The sequence below is a fragment of the Scardinius erythrophthalmus genome, assembly GCF_964197995.2.
Source record: "Scardinius erythrophthalmus genome assembly, chromosome: 8".
Taxonomy (NCBI): Eukaryota; Metazoa; Chordata; class Actinopteri; order Cypriniformes; family Leuciscidae; genus Scardinius; species Scardinius erythrophthalmus.
In genome coordinates, this window is record NC_138228.1 from 22,454,437 (window position 1) to 22,461,368 (window position 6,932).

General features: G+C 34.7%; 1 protein-coding gene across 1 annotated transcript in view; it reads right to left on the reverse strand.

Moving 5' to 3' along the window:
- Positions 1–1,337, reverse strand: part of capn5a (calpain 5a) — a 32,450-nt gene extending 31,113 nt beyond the window's left edge. The window contains exon 1 of the mRNA XM_081372444.1: positions 874–1,337. The gene's annotated coding sequence lies outside the window, so the exon portion shown is untranslated. The remainder of the gene's footprint in view (positions 1–873) is intronic.
- Positions 1,338–6,932: the final 5,595 nt, after the last annotated feature.

Sequence of the window (6,932 nt, forward strand, 5' to 3'; positions counted from 1 at the left end):
ATAAAAACTACAGATAAAACTAAGCATTTATATATCATCTTAAGACATATTATTGGGAGATATACAGTGACAAGTTGACAACTGATACTTATATGCATTCTCATATCAAATTACATGCATTCATCTTACTTTCATCAGAATCTCCTCTTACGTTTTGGCCTTATAAAAATCAGCAACTGCACCAAAATGCATATTTTTGCTCAGTTTGGGCCTCTGAATAAAACTGAGGTGTTTTTCCCCTCCATAATCTTACTATGTCAATACCATATGAGCCTGATGTGTCAAATACGATAAAAACACATAGACCCATTGTAGCTTTTACTTTTTGTGAACTAACTGAACATGACTGGACATGCATAAACAATTCATTGTTAGAGGGACAATGTTTTTTTGTTAAAAAAAAATCAGTATGTTTGGAATGTAACATTTTCAGTACAGAAAATTGAATACAATGTTACGAAGAACTAAATCAAGGTTCCCATACTTTTGGCAAATGTAAGGGATTATTGGATACATTATTAATAATATGACACATATTTTATAGAGACTCCACTCACAAAATTTAATTAATGAGTTTTTCAAGCCAGGAAATGACAAAATAATTCATATTGTTTTGAACATAGAACCCTGACAAATGTATCAAAATAGCAAGTTCATTTCCAGACAGTTTCTTTTCAACATTCCACACACATGCAAACAAACTCAAAACATGTCACAACAAAAGCACTAAAAGAAGAGAAAAACACAGCATAGAAGTGAGATTAGTAGCCACTAGAACACCCCCCAAAAAGTGACACATTTGAAAAGAAAAAGGAAAAATTTCAGTAAACATGAGCCCGCAATGTTGCAAGAACCTTAAATTCCTTAAATTACCTGCAAAACTCTTCGTGTTTTCCTCAGCTGGTTGAGGATATTCAAATGAGGAATGAACAGATGCTTCTTTTAATTTACTAATTCATATGCACAGATGAGAGACATTCACAGTTCAGAGCCAGTTTTCTCCTCTAACCTCCAGAGACTGTAACCCACTGGACTGTGTTTTTCTCTATTTCCTCGTGTCTTTATGTTCTCTGTGGTCTGGGTGAGGGAGGGGCCTTCGTTGCGGGTGTTTCTGAAACTCATCCGCATTTATCAGAGGGGAAACAGGGTGAAAAAAGGGTTATCGTATCGAGCCACATAATCAAACTTTTCTGAAAGAAGATTGCCTTTTACTCTCTGTTTCGAGTTTCACTTTAATATAGCCAGTTTTATGTACTAAGCAAAGCAAGACGACAAATGAAAGAAACACAAAACAAAACAGTTTCGCAAACCATGGTGACTTTACATTTACTGCTGCCACCTTGTGGCAAAACGTTGTAACGTTTAATGAGGATTGCTGTACAAAAAAAAAAAAAAACAAGCAGGTGAAATTGCGATTGAATTGCTGTGAAATTCAGTTAAAATAGGTTTTGCAGCGTGAACGTTTTTATTTAATTTATTTTGATGCATAATTATTGCTTTAAAATAAAAGAAAAACGAAAATCGCTGCTGACGTAAGGTGTTGTCACGTGATGTCTATTACTTTTCTCAGCGCAAGTCACAGAGACAAAGCGCAACCTATTTTTTAGTCTATGAGCGCAACGCATCATAATCTGAAGACCACGCACCCGGTATCCATCGGTATCCTGACCTGGCGCGTAGCCAGTAATGGGCCAGGGCGGCACTGGCCCACCCACATAACTCACTGGCCCGCCCAGGCAAGTTTGATCAAAATACATTTTTAGTTTATTTTTATTATTCAAATGTATTTAAGAAAATATATAAATATAAACCTGATTTATTGTTGACTGGTGTGTGTGTTTAATTCTGTTTCCGAATAAAATGCGTGAAAGCCTCCCTCCGGAACGTAATTGGTTGCTATGGTTGCTAGGGGTTCCGAGCTGTACTTGGGCTCTGGCGGCCTTTAGTTCTTTGAAAAATAACTCTGTGACTCTTTGGACTATGATGAGATCATTTCTGTTTTTAATACTAAACCCAGGCACTTGCATCTTGTTTTGTAGAATGAAAACAACAAAGGTAGGCCAGTTGTTTAACTAATTTCCTTAATTTTTGCCCGTGAAGTGATTTAAGGCGAGACACGGCAAAAACATCGGGGTTTTTTTTCACTGGTCAATTTTAAGATTTTGGGCTATTTGTCTTCTTCAATGCTTTATTTCAGACTTGTGGTGAAAAAAAAAAATCCAAAATACACATTTAGGTCTTTATTTTACTACATTTTGTCTATTTGCGTCTGTATATTTCTCCTAAATTCAACAAAAGTTGGCGTTGTTAATCAATATGCTGCACCGCGATCGCTTTCTACACCTGTCATAACACAAACACCGTTGAAAAGTTCTCTACTTTCTCCTGTACACAATGCTGTCGGATCCAAATATGGTAATTTCCTTTAATCAGCAACCAATCGTGAAAGTACAATGGGGCATTTAACTCTAAAAGCGAAATCTCATTGGCTGATGTCAATTTCTGACAATATGATTCGTTCAGATGCATCACGTGACGTGCTCTGACATTTTGATGTGTGTTTTTGACTGTTTTTGACTGGGGTTCTGTTCAGTTGTTGGCCATAAATTCTGTGTTATAAGTTTTGATGTGTTTTAGGTGGTTTGTATTGTTGTTGCTGATGATTTGATAAGATATTGTGTCTGTAAATAGTTGTTTCTGCTAAAAGATATGATTTTTTACATTACAAATCTTTAAATGCTGTTTTCTCAAAATTAGTTGTTTGTCATTCTCCAGAATAACTGAGGAAGTTTTATGGTAATATCTATTATTTTAAAATGTTACCCTATTCACCTGTCTCGCCTTAAGTTACTGGTGTGTTGTGTACTGTATAGCTGAATGCCTTATAGGCTAGCCTACTGTACATTGTTTAGTTTAAATTAGTTGCAATTTTTTTGGCACAAAAGCTTAATTTCCACCAGGCTGATTGCATTGTATATGGTTGATTTAACATAAATTGGGGAGTGTGTTGTTATTCATTTCAAACCGTGCTTATTAATATATTATTACTATTTACTTATTAATTATTATTTAAGTAATTTTTTTTCTAGGAAAACCTATTGGCCCACTCACTTTTTCACTGGCCCGCCCAAAATACAATTTCTGCCTACGCCACTGATCCTGACACTCAGTATGCACTAAAAATACACTACGTGTGCAGCCAGTAAGTTAAACATGTGGTCACTGGTGAGTCAAATATCCAAATGTCAGTTTTATATATTATATTTCTGTAAGATAAACTATCCTGTGTTGCCGATTACGGTCTCCTCCAGCGGGCGTACGTTAGTTCTCAGAGTAATGAGACACGTGACGCTCTGTCTAAACTGCCTGTATCCACTTTTATGTCCTAAAAACACTCGTTTTTTGGGGTCGAGAGCTAATAAAAACGAATTTCTGTTTTTTTTTAGCTTGTTTGCTGTACACCTTGTCACACAGCAGCTTTTAGGCATTTTTCTGTCTTTTGTTAGAAGCAAGAAATGATGATAAGGAGGCAGCCTCTCGCAATACATACAACCGGCACATCCGGGAACTTAACTGTCAATTTCGTAACCGCCCCTTTTTAGGGGAAAACAAGCCTGACTTCCCATAGACTTCAATACAAAATAGCGGCACAAAACAACGTCCGTACACAGCCGGCAGACGTGTATAACTTCAGAAATCACTTAGATGAAATACGTTGAGTAATTATATGTCCACCCTGCCTTCCATAGAGCGTGAACGATACATTTATAAACTTAATTTGGGCAACTTAAAAACATATCCCGTTTCATTCTACCAGCGTCAAATTGGTCTAACAACCCCACCCAGTGGTTTACCCGGACATTTACTCGTACCTCATCGAGTCACCAGGTAGCCAGTGAATGATTTTACTACGGTTTTAATAAGTAAACATCTTTAAATGTATAATATTGTGTCTTTATATTTAGAGTAGCTACTGAGTGCACGTTTCTGTCCAGCTATACAACTAGCCTGATTTAGCTTTCGATAGCATCATCCGTAATTCATGATATTTCCATAACAGCAAGATATTGATGATGATGGCAGGTAGAGATGGGCATAAATACATGGAAATGTATTTAAAATAAAATAAAAAATACAAAATACTGTGTGGAAAAAAATAATTAAATACAAATACATAATAGGGGTAGCCTACTGTGTGAAAAAAAAAATGTTTAAATACAAATTACATGTTTGTAAGGGTTAGTACACGTCCTCAATCCGTTACTGTGTATGGCGCTCGCCGGATTGTTTTCCCCTAAAAGTGGGCGTGAACCTTTTCAGAGACGTTCTATGACGCTACGCCGGTTGTATGTATGGTTGGATTCAGAGCCATAGAGAGAGAAATAGTTTTCTCTACCACTCTGGTTGGATTGTTTTCCCCCGGGTGTGGGCGTGGCCTAAATACGCTCTGTCTCTATGGACCAATAGAGAGCCTAAGTCCCGCCCCTCCGCTTTCGGCTCATGGGACCTTATTTCGGAAAAAATATGTATGTACAGAACAAAATACAGAAATAAATAAATGTAGAAATGTGGAAATACAGAAATAAATAAATGTAGGAATAAATAAATGTATAAATAAATACATATATAAATATATAAATAAATAAATATCTAAATACATAAATATATAAATAAATGTATAAATACATAAATAAATACATATAGAAATGCACAAATAAATAAATAAATACATGTAAAAATACAGAAATAGCCATTTATATTACCAAAATGTATTTATTTTTACTATTATTTCTGCATTTATTTATTTATTTCTACTTTTATTTATTTCTTTTTCGTTCTGTCATTTTTAGTCCTTCATAAACGTGATCTGCCACATCCATACAAGAACAGCAAATGAACCCTGAAAATAAAGTTGAATTAAAGAATGTCTTCAATTGCTGGCTACAAAGAAATCTAACTATCTATGGCCGTGTCTTGATATCTAAAGCTGAAGGCATTTCTAGGATTGTTTACCCAGCTTTGTCCTTATATGTACAACCCGAAAACCTGCTCATCTATTGACTCCATACTATTTAAATTCTTGTGGAAAAATAAAACTGAATATGTCAAAAGGAAGACTCTGATAATAAATACTTTGGAGGGAGGTGTGAATGGACTTCAGTAGCCTATACTCTCAGTCAGGTTTTCAAGATCGGCTGGATTAAACGCTGCCTGAATGCTGACTCTTATTTGTTATGGTTTTACATACCTAAATTCATCTTGCTAATTTTCATAGGCAAGCCTTGGAGGCCTGTAAACTTGCCTTTTCCCACAATTGTTCCCCTCATAGGAGTATTATATGGAACAATCAGAATGTGCTGTGTGGAAATCTTTATTAAGAATTGGGTTGACAACACCTAAAGTTTATGACTGGGTTATTAATTCTATTTCACCTAAACTTTTGCACATGGTTTGGTCAAACTGTAGCTACAGAGTATCAGTCTGTGAAATGTCCCAGTTATCCATTGGAGGATTGGAGCTTTCCAATGTCAAATGTACAAATTTTTGGATTAGAAGATTTCTTATCAGGAAAATCAGCTGTCATCCCAAAGCTTTTTTTTTTATTATTTTTTTTTTTTTATGGAAATTAAATTATCCTTCTCTTTTTACTATTAATATATGGACTGGCATTAATACGTTTCTGTTACCTAACAAGTGGAAAGAGCTTCACTTTAAAATTCGACATAATTACTATCCCTGTAACTCTCTTCTTTCTAAGTTTAAGTTAGACATCTCTTCAGAGTGCGCATTCTGTAACTCTAATCTTGAAACAATACCACATTTGTTCTTTGAATGTGATTATGCAAAGGAGTTCTGGAAAGAAGTAGCCTGGCTTGTTTTCTCTGCTTAATTACAAACTTTTTACTTTTGAGATTATGAATGTGCTGTTTTTGATTTGGGACTCTGGGTCAAAGGAGATGGATGACAGATTAAAACTGCTAACTTCATGTGGTGAGTTTCATCTCCATAAATGTAAAGTCACTGATTCTAAGCCCAAATTTTAGGCTTTTTTCAAGTTATTCTATGACTCTCTTTGTTTATCCACAAACAAGAAAGCCGCTAAAACTGCTCTGTTACTCAAAGAAATTATGGTTTCATTATAAGTTACCTCCTGATTTTCTGAAGATGACAATTTTTAATATTTTTTCCCTTATTTATTTGTATTCATTTATTGTATGTTTAGTTTCTATTGCTTTAAATGTTTTGTTATTATTATTATTATTATCACCTTTAATATTATTATTTTTAGTATACTATATCTTACTGTGTGTACTTTACTGCCTTGCTTTACCTTGAGTTTTTAAACCACAAAATGTTTTTGTGATACATACATATATCCCCTGTGATCTTTGTTCAATAAAAAAATTAAATAAAATCATCAACAACAAAATACAAAAGAATCTCCTTTTTAAAATTCTTTATATTTTTCTATTATAAGAGTCCACGGAGCTATGTTTCATGATTTGCATTTAGCATTGTTTTCCCTGCTTACCATGACTCATCAGAACAAATCTGTCACCCATTTTTGGAAAGCGATGCACCACAGAGAGAAATTCATCAGAAATATGGCCTTTTTTCTGCTATGGATTTTTTTCTGCAGTTGGATACAATTTGTCAATTTCTTGACATATTCTACTACTCTGCATAAATGTATCACGGTGGCAAATATAAAGAATGTTACTAATTACCTAAAACTCAGATTTGTTCAACCATAAACCGACTTTAACTGTTATATCAACTCAAACCCACTGGCATTCTCATCCACATGACATCCTGTCTATTATTGAAGAGAAAAATGTTAATCTTTAAACATGGAGCACGAGATGAAATATAAGGGCTGTCATGTGAGGACTGTACTTTACTCTTATTGAGAACTACAAGACTCATTCTGT